This window comes from Lynx canadensis, chromosome A3, assembly GCF_007474595.2.
Source record: "Lynx canadensis isolate LIC74 chromosome A3, mLynCan4.pri.v2, whole genome shotgun sequence".
Lineage (NCBI taxonomy): Eukaryota > Metazoa > Chordata > Mammalia > Carnivora > Felidae > Lynx > Lynx canadensis.
This window is the reverse complement of record NC_044305.1, coordinates 30,833,456-30,848,492: the sequence shown is the minus strand read 5'-3', so window position 1 is coordinate 30,848,492 and position 15,037 is coordinate 30,833,456. Positions and strand designations below refer to the sequence as shown.

The 15,037-nt window shown below is 54.2% G+C and overlaps 1 protein-coding gene across 7 annotated transcripts in view; it reads left to right on the top strand.

Annotated features, from left to right (window-relative positions):
* The first annotated feature begins 1,485 nt into the window (after window positions 1-1,485).
* Window positions 1,486-15,037, top strand: part of RASSF2 (Ras association domain family member 2) — a 46,662-nt gene continuing 33,110 nt past the window's right edge. Inside the window, exons 1-2 of one of the 7 annotated variants that reach the window (XM_030310022.1) lie at window positions 10,067-10,301; window positions 10,669-10,837. The gene's annotated coding sequence lies outside the window, so the exon portion shown is untranslated. The other 6 variants (XM_030310025.1, XM_030310023.1, XM_030310024.1 and 3 more) reach the window with 6 other exon arrangements.

Here is a 15,037-nt window from a genome sequence, read left to right as displayed (position 1 = left end):
AAGCTGGGCCAATGAACTGCTCTCTTGGGAGACTGGAGTCGAAGAGACTACTGGTCTGTAGCTTCACCAGGCGGGGAGCTCCAGCCCCTCCTGCTGGAAATGGGGGCACCCTCTGTCATGTGCCTGGGGTGCAGGGAAGGCCAGTCTACGATGGAAGGGAAGAGCTGGCCCCTTAGAAAAGACTTTTGGGTTCCTGGGAGCCCTCCAGGCTCTGGATTTGCCTCTAACAGAGCTCTTCCCTGCAGTTCTGACCTCGAGGTCATAGAGCGAGCGCCATGTCCTCAATACATTCCCCCCCCCCCCCCCCATGGTGTTCATGTTAACCTGCAAACCAAAGAAGCTTGCCAGTACAGAGTTCCGGCTGAGGGGTAGGGGAGGATATTAATGGGAGAGCTTTGTGTTTATAGGTCAAGGGGATAGTACAAATAGATAATTTTTTTTTTCCCCCTCCAGAAAACGCTGATCAGTGGCCTCCTTGTTCCAGGGTAGCTGACACAGTTTTGAGCACCACCCTACAGCTGCATTTTGGGTTCAAAGGCTTTTGTGGCTGGGCTGGGAAGCACATCACCATTTATAACATTGTTTCTAAGGGAGACACATTCCAAGATCCAAACAATGAATTTAGTGAAGAATGCTTGGCTTCCAGGAGGGCAGAGCCGGCTGTACCCTGGGGTTGGCTCCCCATTAACCATCAGGCCCCCTTTTTTGGCACGGAGACTCACCCTGCAGGGGTGAGGTTTGTATGTGGGGGGAGAATTATGATAAGAGGAAGGGAACAGAAAAGGGGCCCCGCAGCTGGGGTGCTGAGAGCCCCAGGAAGTCCAGGGATGGATGAGAGAGGGAGGTGAGAGGTGGACAAAGAAACTTGGCCTCCTTCACCGTCACGTCTGCCCACCCGTCAGTCGAAGGGGCCTTGCTTAGCCCCTGCTCAGCTCAAACCCTTTTTGGAATAAGGGAGTGGGAGGGTTAGAAAATGATTCCCACATCCTCTGGGGAATCCGGGGCGCTCGAGGTGGGCTCTGAGGGGCAGCGTGACTGTTCCCTGGGAGTGGCTGTCACAAGCGCAGGGCGAGCCAAGGGGCTCGGGCCGAGATTCCATCCGGCTTGAAGAGGGCGGCGGCCGAACGGGGTGAGGGAAGCCAGCCCATCCTCCCCACCCCTGCACTCCTACCCCCTCCCTGTCGCCCCCACCCCCAGCCCGGAAGAGACGCCGGCAGCCGGAGCCCCGACTCTCAAGCTGGGAAGGAGGGGACGCGCAGCTCCAGCATTGTCTGGGAGGGAGGGGAGAAGCTCCGCCCCCCAGGGGGAGGGGAGGAGGGAGGAGGGAGGGACGGCGGGAGAGGAGGGGAGGAAGAAAGGCGAGGGAAGAGGGGCGGGGGAGAGATGGAGAGCTAGAGAAAGGCGGGGAGAGAGGCCGATCCGACGCGGTAGGGACGGATAAAGGCAGGGGGGCGGGAGGGGCGGAGGGGAGGCGAGGAGGGCGGGGCGCTCGACCCCCAATCGCGCGGCCGCCGCCTGCGCTGCCCGACTGGATTTGAGCCGGGCCCGCGGATCGCTGACCCAGGCGCGCGCTGGAGCAACGCCCCCGCCCCCGCCGAGGCACCCCCACTTTTCAACTCCGCGGGCGATGCAGCCGGCTGGGGACGCAGGCAAGGCTCGGGGCGCGGGGCAGCGGGCGCGGGATGCGGGGCGCAAGGTGCCGGGCGCGGGCCGGTCCTCTCTCCCCCGCCTCCCTCCAGCCTCGCCGAAAGTTTTCCCGCGGTGTTCCCAGCCGGGTCCAGGTCAGCGCCTCAGTCCTAGGCTGCCCTGGTCTCCTCCCTCCTCCCCCGACCGCCGGGGTTCCTGGGCGTGCGGACTCCCCGGGGGCCGCGTGGGCGCCAACCCCTGCACGCCCACCTTCTGGTCGGAGAAAGTTGTGGTCCCAAGCTCGTCTTTCCCCGAGACCCCTGGGGGTCCTTCCTTCTCTCCGCGCCAGGGGCGGCGACAGGAAGGCGCCCCCACCCCTTCTTCGGGGCCCCGGGACTCCGTGGTGAGCTGGGGCCGGGCAGCAGGTGCAAGGCTGGCAGGCCCGGACAGCGCTGGGAGTGCCCGACCCCAGCCCGGTCCCCATCTTCCCTGCCCAACGGACGGTTCCCCAGAGGCGGGTTCCAACACCCAGCGCGGGTGGGCGGCGCGCCCGAGGCTCCTCCGGGAGGGCGCAGGGGCCCGGGGCCCTCGGTCCTCGTGGCACTTCCCCTTTGCGGTCTCCCCGCCCGCCTGCGGAGCTAGTGCTGAGGTCGTTGGGGACCGCGGCTTCGCGTTCCCTCTCGCCCGAGAGAGGCAGGTGCCTTGGGCGACCCGGGTACTTCTGCATTTCGGGCGCCTGCTTTGCATTCAGCTCTTAAGCTGGGAAAGCCCTGGGGACAGCACAGAGAGGCGAGGTGGCCGGGCGGGGAGACAGAGGGCTCCATCTTACTCTGGGGCTCTCTGTGGGTGCTGGGTTGTTCACAGCACCTCTGCGCCTCAGTGACAGCAGGAGCTGAGCGCTAGGCTTCCCAGGTGTCCGGAATCCGGGTTCTCCCAGAGGAGAGAGGCTGTGACTAGTGCTGGCCAGGTTTATAGTAAGTACCTTAATGTGATGAATGAAAGTTTGAACCAGTGAGCTGACAAATAACAGTTCATCCTGGAGTGAGACTCTGTTCCTGCCACAGTTGATCTTGGTACAATGGGAGGAAAGAATTAGAAACAATGATTCTTTTAAACAGCTGTGATTCAGAGCCAGGGGCCTTCTTGCCAGAGCATCTGGAGGAGGAATCTGGGGTTGGATTTATTTTACTTATCAATCCACATTTATTTCCTGGGAACTTTTTCTGCAGGTGGTCTGAGGAATTAAAGAAAGTTCTCACCGCTAAGAGATATGGGTTATTTTGAGGGTTATTTTTGTTTTTGTTTTGTTTTTAGCTTGTGTCCAAATGCAGTGTCCCAGGGACTAAGCGTGGAGTCAGCCTGGGAGCAGCGACCCTGGAGTGGCAAAGTGAGGGTGGGCACCAGCTTTCTGCTCTGGATCAGGCAGCCTGACGCCTGGGAACGGCCGCAGCCTGCTGGGCCGTGGGAGGCTACAAGAAGGCCTCAGTTGGTGGCTGAGCTCGGAGAGGTGGGGTAGGTTGGGAAAGATGGCAGATAGTTCTTGCCCTGGAAGAAGGAGAGGAAGCCGTAGATACAGCCTGCCTGGGCACCTGGGAGGGTGGGCTGGGACAGTTGGGGATTCTCTGTGCTGGGGACGCTGAGCGGGGAGTCCTGCCCCTCCTTCAGAAGACAGGAGAGCAGGGGTGCCGTACTGAGAGGCAGGATCATCTAGCGGTGGGGTGGGGGGCGGGTAGCCCAGATATATCCCATGTTCCTTGCCCTTATTTTTGTGCTGGTGAGATCGGTTAAAATGAGGGGTATCTTCGGGTAGCCGGGCTGAAAGGAGGCCGGGGGACCTGGAGCCCCCAGGCCTGCCCCCCTCCAGGGAAAGGTGGGGTGTGTGCCCTCTGCACCTGACTGCGTGGGCCAGGGCATGTGCACCTGTGCTTGTGTTCCTCCCCTGGCAGCATCCCCACCTTCCCGAGGGGGTCTCATTCTGCCACGGGGGCTCCAGAGCCCGCCTGCCTCTCTGCATGTCTGCACTGCTTCTGTTTGGGGCTCCAGGACCTCTCTCCAGTTTGTGTTGTCTTGGAAGTTAGTTAGGAGTGGTATACGACCTTCTTCTCAGTCCCTCAACCCCCCCTGTTCTCAGATGCGCTGTCCTACCTGGGGCCTGTCAGTCACCCACTGGTTTTGCTTTGATTTCTTCGTCTGTTTTCCGGGGCCCCAGAGCCAAGCTTCGTGTCTGCCTTCCGTGCGTGAGCTGCTTAGGAATGGCCGAGAGAGTTGGCTGGAGCCGTGCCCAGGACCGCACATCCTGGCACCTCCGCTGGAGTGCCAAAGGCTGTCCCAAAGCACAAAAGAACGTTGGCCTGATTCTTGCCTTCGGTCCTCCCCGGGTACTCGGGCAGGAAGCGTCCTCACCGGGAGGGAGTGTGGAGGCAGGACGAGATTGCCAGCAAATTCTGCTGAGAGGCTAGGAAATGGACTGGGATTTGCCTTGTGTCTCCTTCTCTCCCCCAGGGTGAGAAGCTGGGCAGGTCTCCGCAGTGTGCTCGGAACAGAAGACGTCCAGTCTCTCTGTCTTCAAGACAGTTGCTGAGAGCTGCGACCACGCGGTTTACAGAACTGGGGCGGCGGTCCCTTTCTGCCACCTCCCTGCTTCTGCCACCACTCTTTACAGTAGGGTCCAGTGATTTACCCTAATGACCCACTGCCCTATTTAAGCACCTCCCCGCATCTCCAGAAGAATTTTAAATAAGTCCTTAAGGTGGGGTGAGCTCCCACAGGCCTGTGATTGCTGGTTTCATTTCTTTGGCCTGCCTCCGGGTTCCCCTGGAGGAGATGTCTGTGTGAGAATGGAGGGAAGCGGGCACAGTAAACAGGGACGTCCTCCAGACTTGGCCAGTGGGGCGTCCAGTGGGTCATTTTTGATCAGCCCTGGGATGGCAGGCAGACTCTGGAGCCTGTAATCACAGGTTGCACGGCTGCTTGGGACGACAGCTTGAGGATGCAGAACTCCTGCCCAAGTCAGCTGTGGCTGAATCAGGGAAGGAAACCTTTCCCAGAAGTAGGAGGGTGGGGAGGGGCTCTTGGCTAATTCCCGTGGGATGAACAAAGTGACTTAGAAGGACTTTGCCTATTCATTCCATTGATAAAACTTGACAAGAAGCTACCTTGTGCTGTCCTTGGGCATCTCAACCCCAAGTGATTTGGCAAGATAGGTTTAGTTGACCAGCATGGTGCTTTACCCATACTGGGCACTCAGTTAGATTTGTGAGATTTTGTTTTTTGTTAGATTGTGAGATTTTGTGTTTGTTAGATTAAGTGCTCATTTTTATTTTTTTTATTGTTTATTTTAGAGAGAGAGGGAGGGGAGGGGCAGAGAGAGAGGGAGACACAGAATCCGAAGCAGGCTCCAGGCTCTGAGCTGTCAGCACAAAACCAGACGTGGGGCTCGATCTCAGGAACCATGAGATCATGGCCTGAGCCGAAGTCGGATGCTTAACCGACTGAGCCACCCAGGCGCCCCTAACTGCTCATTTCTAAAAGAATAATGCAGAATATTGGATTTGGAGTTTGAATGTGGTTTTAACATTTTTGGCTGCATGATACCTGGCAATGTAATAGATGCTGTCAGCATCCTTCCCATGTTCCGTTGGCCTCAACCAGTGACTGACGAGAGAAGGTGATAAATACCCCAATTCCCTCACATCTCTGCTGGGGTGACTTAGGGGCACGTGCTGTGCCGTCAGAGTTGCCTAGTAACTGGCTCCCTTCACTGGCTGCTGTCCCTTCCCTGTCTCACTTTCCCAGCCCTCTTCCACTTGCACTCAGATTCTTGTTTGAGGGTCAACTTCCAGGGGAAACCAACCCAGGATAGGATTTAGTTCGCAGTCATTTACCGGTAAATGTAAACAGTATTTTAAAGTCTCTGAGCCTCAGTTTCCCTAACTGTAAGATGGAAACTGCAACTGTCTCACGGTGATATTGTGATGTGCATTCAGACAGGAGCCTGGCGCAGAGCAGGCATTCAGGCAGACATTTGCTGCTCATTGATTAATATAGAAGCGGCCATGGTGGATTTGGGAGCGGGTATTATGATGGCCCATGAATGGCCAATGCTTTGGAAATAAGCTATCCTTAGGCGAGGAGAGGAAACTGAGCTCATCTGCTCATGGCTTTCACACCTAAGCTGTGACCAGTGATACATTTTGAAAACTGACTCTCTAGAGGTTGGGGGGAAGCCCTGCTTTGTAGTATTTGTTGATTTCTATAGTGTAAGTATTTCCACCGCGGCTGATTTCAAGTTACCAACATGGCGCCGTGAACACTAAATCAGGAAGAGATGTACGTAGTCAGCCCTTGAGAGCCAGTAGGAGCAGCTCCAGTTCGTAGCTGACCATGACCGAGCTGGGATGTGGCCTCAGTGATCTTAATTTTCAATTTTGTATACCAAGTAAGGAGGGTAAGAATTGTACGAGGCGTCCACAATTCGGGGTATGTTCAAGCTCTGCCCTTGAACAGCCGGCTGAATCACTCTGTGTGAGATGCTTCTGGGGTTTACTCAAAGACTATTGAAATGTTTATGCTGTTGTCTTTCGGGGCCTCAGTTTCCCCATCTCCGGGGTAAAGAGTTAGATGTTTCCACTAGATCCTTCTGCCCCTGGGTCTCTTTAGGAAGAGTCCACTGCATTCTTCTTGCGTCCACTCAAAAACAAAACCTTTCACAAAGGAGAATCTTTCATGCGTCCATACTTCTATTGCGCACCACAGGGCACTCAGCACTGGGCCCTGTTAGAGCCTTTTGCCATGGTCTTCCCTGCTGGCAAAAGGGAATTCAGTAGAGATTAGCCCAGCCACTTTCAGCCTTCCTTGTGTACCCATTTCTCTTCATGACACAGGCATGGCGGGTCCCCTGAGGAGGCCTGGGTGGTGGGGAGAGAGGAGCTGGTGTCTTTTGGAAGACTGTCCCCACTTTCCTGAACCACAGTGCAATGTCACAGACCTCCAAGTGAAAGCCAAGAGAAGTCCACATGGAGAAGGAGACTTTCGTATGACAGAATCCAGCATCCCTGGTGCGGTTTTACTCCTAAGTCTCGGTTGACAGTCCTCTTGAGGGAGTCCCTGACTCAGCAATGCCACTGGTAGGAGGTCTTACCCTAAGGGTATAATTGGACAGGTGCAGGAAAATACGTGCACAGGGATGTCCCTTGCACCATTATTTGTAATAATAACCACCACCAAAATGGAGACTAAATCCCAACAAAAGGAAGCTTGTTCTTATGGTACAAGGTATCCCTCGCTTTTTGAAAGTTCTTTGCCTTTATGCTGCTTGGCTTTTATGAAAGATCTACCTTTGTACCTGTTTTTTTCTAACAGAAAGAAATCTGAAGGGGATTTTCACTTTTATGAAAATAGGCGAAAAGCAGAAATAGCCTTCAGTGTTTGTTCTGCACAAACTAATGTAGAGGCTACGTACAACCTGAGCCCTGAGAGTGGTCCTGCCAGGCTCCTTCCCTGGGCCCAACACTCAGCATGTCGGCATCGAGCCTCAGAGCTTTGAACTGGGGTTGTGAGCACCTGTGCTTGTTTCAATTTATTTTGTGTATCCGTTAGCAAGATGTGGCCTGAGGTGTCGGAAAAGCCTGAGTTCTTTTTGGGGTCTAGGAGTGCTAAAACATTTTTCCATACAAATTCATGGGAATTGCTTCTTCGCTTTATACCACTTGGGCTCACAAAAGTTTCACAGGAACGCTCGACTTCTGGATGGAAGGGAAGACCCGCATATCTATACGCTGGATTACTGTGTGGCCACAGAAAATACAGGGTACAGATGTGCATCTATTCCTGTGGAAAAATATATTTCTAAAAAGCAGGTTACTGAACTGCGCTATTTGTAAAATGTATCATACCCTCTGTTTTATATTTGTCTCTGGAAGGATGTATGGCAAAATGTTCATAGTGATTGTCTCTGGTGAAATTTGGGGAGATACTGATCTTCGTCTTTAAAAAAAATATATTTATTTATTTTGAGAGCGAGGGAAAGCGTGAGTGGGGAAGGGGCAGAGAGAGAGGGAGAGAGACAGAATCCCAAGCATCGACGTGGGGCTCGATCTCATGACTGCGAGATCATGACCTGAGCCGAAATCAAGAGTCAGACGCTTAACCGGCTGAGCCACCCACACGCCCCTGATCTTAGTCTTTTTTTAAGTTAAATATTTATATTTTTTATTTTTAATTATGGTAAAAGATACATAATATAAAATCTACCCCTTTTATCCCTTTTAAATGTACAGTTCAGGGGCTGTCTAGCCCGTTGGGTTCGTTGTAACGTGATGTCACCGACTGAGTGACTTAAAAACTACAGAAATGTGTTTCTCATGGTTCTGGAGGCTGGAAGTCCAAGGTCAGGGTGTCAGCATGGGCGGGTGAGAGCCTTTTCCAGGTCTCTGACTTTGCATTATACCTTCACATGGCAGAAAGGATGGGGGGGCTCCATGAGATCTCTTTTATGGGGGTGCCAATCCCATTCATGAGGGTGGAGTCACCCCTATGAATCATACCCAAAGGCCCCATTTCCTCATCCCATCACGTGTTTTTTTTTTTAAGTTTTTAAAAAAATGTCTATTTATTTTTGAGAGAGACAGAGACAGAGCGTGAGTGGAGGAGGGGCAGAGAGAGAGAGGGAGATACAGACTTCGAAGCAGGTTCCAGGCTTTGAGCTGTCAGCACAGAGTCCAACGCGGGGCTCAAACTCACGGGCCGGATGGTGCAATCATGACCTGAGCCGGAGTCGGACGTTTAACCGACTGAGCCACCCAGGCGCCCCATATACCATCACATTTTGGGTTAGGATTTCAACATGTGAATGTGGACGGACATAAACATTCAGACAACAGCAGTGACATTAAGTGCATTCCCATTGTTATCCAACCATCACCAGTATCCATTTCCAGGACTTTTCCATCATCCCACACAAAGACTCTGTACCCATTGAACATTAGCTTCCCACTCCTTACCCTCAAGCCCCCCACAGCCCCTATTCCACTTACAGTCTTGGGGTTCACTGTGCCTTGAACGTAAGAGCTGTCCTGTAGTGAGTGAGGTCCAAACCAGGTGGAGGTGAGTTGTTGAGGCCATCTTCCTTGAAGATTGAGAATGAGATGCTCCCCATTTCAGTTTCAAGCATCCTTTGTGTGTTCCAGGCTCTGAGGCTCAACTTGACCCGCTCAGTGCCCACCATGGTGGTTGTGGTTATGGCTGCTGAATGTTCTGTCCACAGGCAGGGTGACCTGCCTGGCATGCAGGGAGGACTTTAGTTGGTGGGGGTCCATGAGGCCCCAAGTGCTCTGGAGACACGGGTGGTAGCCTTAGATAGTCGGTGTCCTCTTCCTAAAGCTCCATACGGGATCTTACAGCTGGTCATACAGACATTTGGGATAAGGATTACTTTCTTAATGCCTGTGACAAGATAATCAGGCACATGGTATAGTGGGGTGGGGAACAGCAGAGATGGTGTGTATGCTTCAGCTTCAGGTTGAGTCTGAGGTAAGAGGGGGTCGGGAAGCTTCAGGACCCAGAATTGGGAAACCAGGTCACGTGTTCAGGCGTCACGGGAGTGGATCACGTGGCTTTTCTCTGGAACACCTTGTTCTGTGGGAAAAGCTTGAACTTTCTTGGTAAGTGAGCTCCCGGAAGGGCCTGTCAGGCTCTCCAGGGGGTTAGCCATAGGATGTAGGTCTGGTAAGGACAGACTTGCCCACTGGACTCTGGAAGTTTCTTTACCTGGCCCTGTCTGTTCCCTCTCTGCCCCGTGGGAGGCTGCTCTTTTAATCCTAGACAGTCGGGGAATCTCTGTAAAGATTTTACAGAGATGGCCTTTGAAGCCCATTTTGAGGAGAAGTCCTGTTTTTCATGCTGTTGATTTTTCTTTAGGGTCATTTGGCTGGTTGTAGGGCAGGCAGAAGAGGGTGTGAATGTGGTTTTGTGGAAAACTTCCCCTCAGCCTCCTGGAAATGTTCTGGAAACCCCCAGATGAGCCATCTCTCCTGGTAGTTGGACGGGTCTGAGATCTGCTGCGTGAGAGTGAATTTTTCCACACGCACAGGAGGTTTAGGGGGTTAAAGGAAGGTGGATGTAAGATGCCCCACCATGGCTGCCCCCAGGGAGGGCCCAGCACACATTGGATTCTTCCTTTGCTGTCCCTTCCTTACTGCTTCTGAAGTGCAAGGAACCTGCCCAGCTTGGGGGGTGGGTGGGGTGAAGGAGGCCCACCCTTCTGGCTCTTGGGTTTCCAATCCTGGCCCCGGGTAGCCAGGAGCAGAAACCCCAAGATCTCTGCACACAAAACTCAGAATCTTAGCCTAGAGCACCAAAAAAGGAAAAACTGCTGGGGTTCCCTGAGGAAGGGGAAGTGAGGTCACAGATGGGTCTCAGAGAAATCACTCAGTAAACAGGAAGAGTGGCCAGAAAGAAACCTGTGCTTGTCAGAAACAGAGAACTGAAGGCAGCCCCTCCTCACCTGCCCAGATCGGTCAGCACGTCCCCGCAGAGCCGAGATGCTAACCACAGATAGCGAGTGGGGGCCCCAAGGCAAGGACTCATCCAGACCTTGGGCCCTCCCCGTGGGTCGGGGCTCCACCTAAACCCCATCATTATTGGGCTGGAGGAAAGCCTAATTCACCCTTCCCGAGGTACAACATTAAGCTACCCTATAAAATAGCTCTTGGTTCTGAGAGATGCAGGTCAAGAAATGCTGTCTTATTTGCCTGGTTAGGGCCAGTGTTTCTTTCCTCCACCAACTTCCCGTTCTTTTCCTCAGGCCAAGTCAGCCATAGAGAGTTTCCCAAGTTGTTGGAGTTTAGCCCCTGAAGGGGGTAATCTTGGCGAGGCCCTTCTGGTTAAAGATGACGAAGGTGCTGCTTTAGGGAGGTGGATGCAACCAGGCCCTTCCTCGGCAGGTCTGTCAGATTGGAGGGTTAGATTTCTAAGTCTTTAGTTTCTCCGAGCCAGAGTCTAAATTCTACACACACGCGTGCGTGCGTTTTTTTACTTCCTTAGTGCCTTTTTTTTCCGTCCTGCTCCAACACCCTGGTTCTCTGATGGGAGCCTAAGGGCCTTTGGATTTCCTCCTAAACATCCATCCAGAAGGTCAAAAGCTCGTGGACGCCGGTGGGACTTTCCTATAAACAAGTAGTTGCTCATCCGGGCCTGCGAGGTGATTGTTTGGGTGAGTACCCGTGGTGACTTTCCAGGTCACTCACCTGGCCACCCGCCCGCTGGTGTGGAGTGGGAGGCAGGCCCTTCTGGCAGGAGTCCCAGGACCATTTCCTCATATCTGCCCCGACCGCGCTGGGGACTCAGATCAGTGCACGGAAGGCCTGAGCAGAACAGGCCGGGGTCCCTGCTGGCCGACCGTGGAAAGAGCAGGGGCTTTGCACACCAAGCTGCCTGAGGGGGGAACCCAGCATGGCTTGAGTCTCAGCTGCTCATCTGGACGGTGGGACAGGCAGGTAGGGGCTGCCTCCTGGGATGGGAACCAAGTTTCCCGTCAGCAAAGGCCTCGTATCTGTCATCAGTCAGGCCCCTAGGCTTTTTCCGGGCTGGGGGAGCAGGTGGTCTGTGGGACCCACGACTGTGAAGCTAGCTCATTCTTTAGACAGAGGGTAGACGTGACTTAGGGTCTGTGGTTCTGTGACACTGCAGGTGCCCAGGTCCCTGGACAAGGTCTCCATCCCTGGCTCCCGCAGGGTCTGCTTTACCTATGGCTTGTCTGTCTCACTTACCTCCCCTCCCCAGGACTCCTGGACCCACCGTGGCTGGCCGCTAAAGCCAGCCTATCCCTGCCTGTCCTGCTCAGCCCGTCCCCCCACGTCTGGCGTTTCGCCAGGGTACCACAGAAGGAGCCCCGGGCTTCTTGTCAGCTCTGTGACCTGGGACAAGTTGCCTAACCTCTGGGACCTTCTGTTTCCTCATCTGTAAAACGGTGAAAATAAAGCCTTCCCCATGGGTTCTTTCTTGTAAGGAATAAGATAAAGCTTCTAGAGCCTTGTTACCGGCAGTGGCAGCATCACTTGGGAGCCCGCGAGGAATGCACATTCTCCCATCCAGAAGTACTGAATCGGAAACTGGGGGGAGGGGGAAAGGAGTCTGTATGTGATGAGCCCTCCAGGGGATTCGGGTACACCCTCCAGTGTGAGAACCACCCCTCTGGATATGGCTGGGTCAGCCGATTTGTCGCTGAAAACTCTTTTCTCCCCCTTCCCCTCGAGAAAGCTTTCTCGGCAAGAACTCGAGGGCTTCAGCTTCTCCGCCACACAGTCCGACGTTTGACCCCAGCTCCGTCTCTTCCTGGCTGTGTGTTTTGGGACAAGCTACTTCGCGTCTTTGTGCCTCCTTGGCTTCATCTGCAAAATGCGGGTATTAGGGTTTCTTTCTTCATGGGGTTGTTGTGGGGATTCGACGGGTCCAAGCAGATACTAGGTGGCCCATAGTAAACTCTCATTTAAGGTAGCTGTCTATTATTCACATTTGGTATTTTATTATTAGCACGGTGATAATATTGTGATTGTTCTTTTCCTGATTTGTGGGGGAAACAGGTGTCAAGGTGCCTCCTGAGACGAGTGTTCTGCTAGTTCTCTTGCACTAAGCCCCTTTCCACCTGCCAGCCTCTTCCCAAATACCTTTCACTCGCCCTTTCTTGATGCTTAGCGGGCTTTTGAGGTGGCGATTGGCAAAGCCTTTCATTCACAGTCAAATGTAAAGCTGAGAAAGTGCAGTACATACACTTGGGACACTTGACCTTAACCCTGTGTCCCTCGGCAGTGTTTGGTGCCAGACTCTTTCTTGAGCAGAGTGATTGGGAGAGCTGTGTGGGTGGGTCACTGGAGGCCTAAATGCCTGGAAAAGGGGACAGAGGAAGTGCATTCAGAGAGGGGAAGATCAGTGGGGTGAACAGGTCCCGGAGAGGTCACGGTCCTGGCCAGTAAGTGGGCCTTTCATTGAATGAAGCAGGCAGGTGGAAGGCAAAATGTGCCCTATTTCCTTCCCAAGCAGCCTGAATTTTGCCTGTGTCTGGGACAGGATCAAGTTCAGGTTCAGGAACCAGGAGGTGGAATCGCTTGCAATCTCTAGAACTTGGCAGGGTCCCAGCCCACAACTCTTGTGTCCTTCCTCGTGTGGCACAATAGGGTTGGGGTTTCCTGTTTGCCATCGACACTTCTTCCTGCCCCTATACCAAGGAGCTGAAATGCAGGGGGACTATCTCCTCTGTCACTGCTTGGTGACAAAACGGAGTCTCTCAGGAGACCTGATGAGAAAGTCTTTAACACTATAGTATGAAGTGCTGTGTGAGATAACTTTCTGCTCCAACCCAGGGGTCCCGATTGTCCCCGGGAGGCAGGGCAGCACTCAGAGAAGAGGTGGGGACAGGCCCCAAAAGGGGAAGCTGTGGGCCTCCAGCGAGCATTTCCTTTGTATCTGGAGCCTGGGGCTGGCTTCCTGGCTTCTGCAGTGCGGTGCCCTGCATGACGGAGCCCTTTTGCATCAGCTAGCTGTGGCCCTGCACACACTGATCCTTTGCGATGCTCTACACCGTCCCCTCGCCCCTTTGAAAGATTAGTAATGGAGAGGGGGTGCTAAAGATCCAACTTAGTTTGCTTTGAGAAGATCCCATTCCTTCCATTCTTGAAAGGCTGCTTTGGGGTACATTTCGTGGTGTCCTCAGTCTACACAGCTCTGTCCCTATCGGACTTTACGATCGTTCTCAGCCCTGGTTGTACATTGGCACCACCTGCGAAGGCTTTAAAACTGCTCATGCGGGGCCCCTGGGGGGCTCAGTCGGTTAAGCTAAGTGTCCGACTCTTGATCTCCGCTCAGGTCATGATCTCGAGGTTCGTGGGATTGGGCCCCGCGTCGGGCTTTGCGCTGACAGCACGGAGCCCGCTTGGGATTCTCTGTCTCCCTCTCTCTCTGCTCATGCTGTCTTAGTCAAAATAAGTAAACTTTGAAAAAAGCGGTCATGCCTGGGCCCCTTTCAGGGGGTCTGCTGTAATCAGTATGAGTTGCAGCCTGGATATCAGGAATTTAAAATCAACTCCTCTTGCCACCCACCCCCCACCCACCCCCACCCCGAGCCCCATCCTCAGGGAGAGTTTAATGAGTGCTAGAATGAGAACCTCTGAGGTGTCCTGTGACTCAAGGCAGCTGCTTCTCCTTCCCGCCTTGGTTTCGGCCGAGGCCTAGCAGACTGCACATCCCTCTCGTTGGTCAGAGGGCGGCTCTGTGGGGTTTGCCCCCCTGGGAACTCTCTGCGGGAGGCCGTCCCCTCCCCCAGCCTGTCTCATTCTCCTAGCTGTACTTTCTTAGATACTGGGACTGCCTGGGTGCTGGAAACCGGCTGTTGCCCCCGGCCCCCATCCTACCCCGGTTGCTGAGCTCAAGCCTGGCTCCTGCTGTGCCACCAGGAAGAGAGTTTGGGAAACGGAGTGGGGTTCTTTATCTCACTCTGGACTTTCCTGCCAGGGGTTGCCAGCCTTTCTGTTCTGCATTTGCCCTTCTCCCTCTGGGGGCTTTTCAGTTCCTTTGTGTCTAGGCCAGAACAGAAACGGTAGGGATTAGCCAGCGTCCCGGGGATGCTCTGAGACCAGAATCAACTACGGTGTGTTCTCCAGGCCCCCTGACAGAAAGGGAGTGAGGGCACCGGAGTCTGGAGCAACCAAGAGCTGAGAACACAGGAGACCTTGCTCTCTTCGAAGAGAGCTTTGGATGCCTTTTCCCACCTCCTTGAGCTTCTTGAGTGCTTAATGTTTGCCTTCCTCACAGGAAGCTGAGCCGGTGACTTTCAAGGGCTTGCACGGCCCCTCATTTATTCTTGGGGAGGCTGGAGACACCTGTGAGTGGGGGAGTCCGTGAAAAGGAAGAGGGAGGGATCCTTTGTGCAACAGCTGCAGGGGTTTGACTGGTCCGGAGCTGGGGCAAGTCTGCCCCCATTCGTGCAACTTAGCCTCCAGCCAGCGGCACCTGGCTGGCTCCTGCCCCCAGCTGCTTCCTCCCAGCCTGAGGGTGGTGGGAGAAAGTGGATTGCTCATGAGTCTTAGCTGCTTCCCAGTCCTGGGAACTGTTCCCAGTCCTGGGACCCTCCTCCCAGAGGGGCTCTCAGCTGATGGCTGACTGGCGCACGGGAGCAAAGCCTGGCCTGCCTGTCTGAAGCAGGGACAACTCTGTGGAGTTATTCACACGCCGGAGTTCCCATGGGATCAGGCTATGGCTGGGGTCCAGCTGAATCCCGGTGACCCAGTTCCTTCCCCGGCCCGGCCCTGCTTCCCTCACTTGCGCACAGGTTTCTCTCGAAAACACTTCCTTAGTAACTCATGTGCCCCCAAATCCTTGTTTGGGGCTCTGCTTCTAGGAATCCTCTTACCCAAGACAG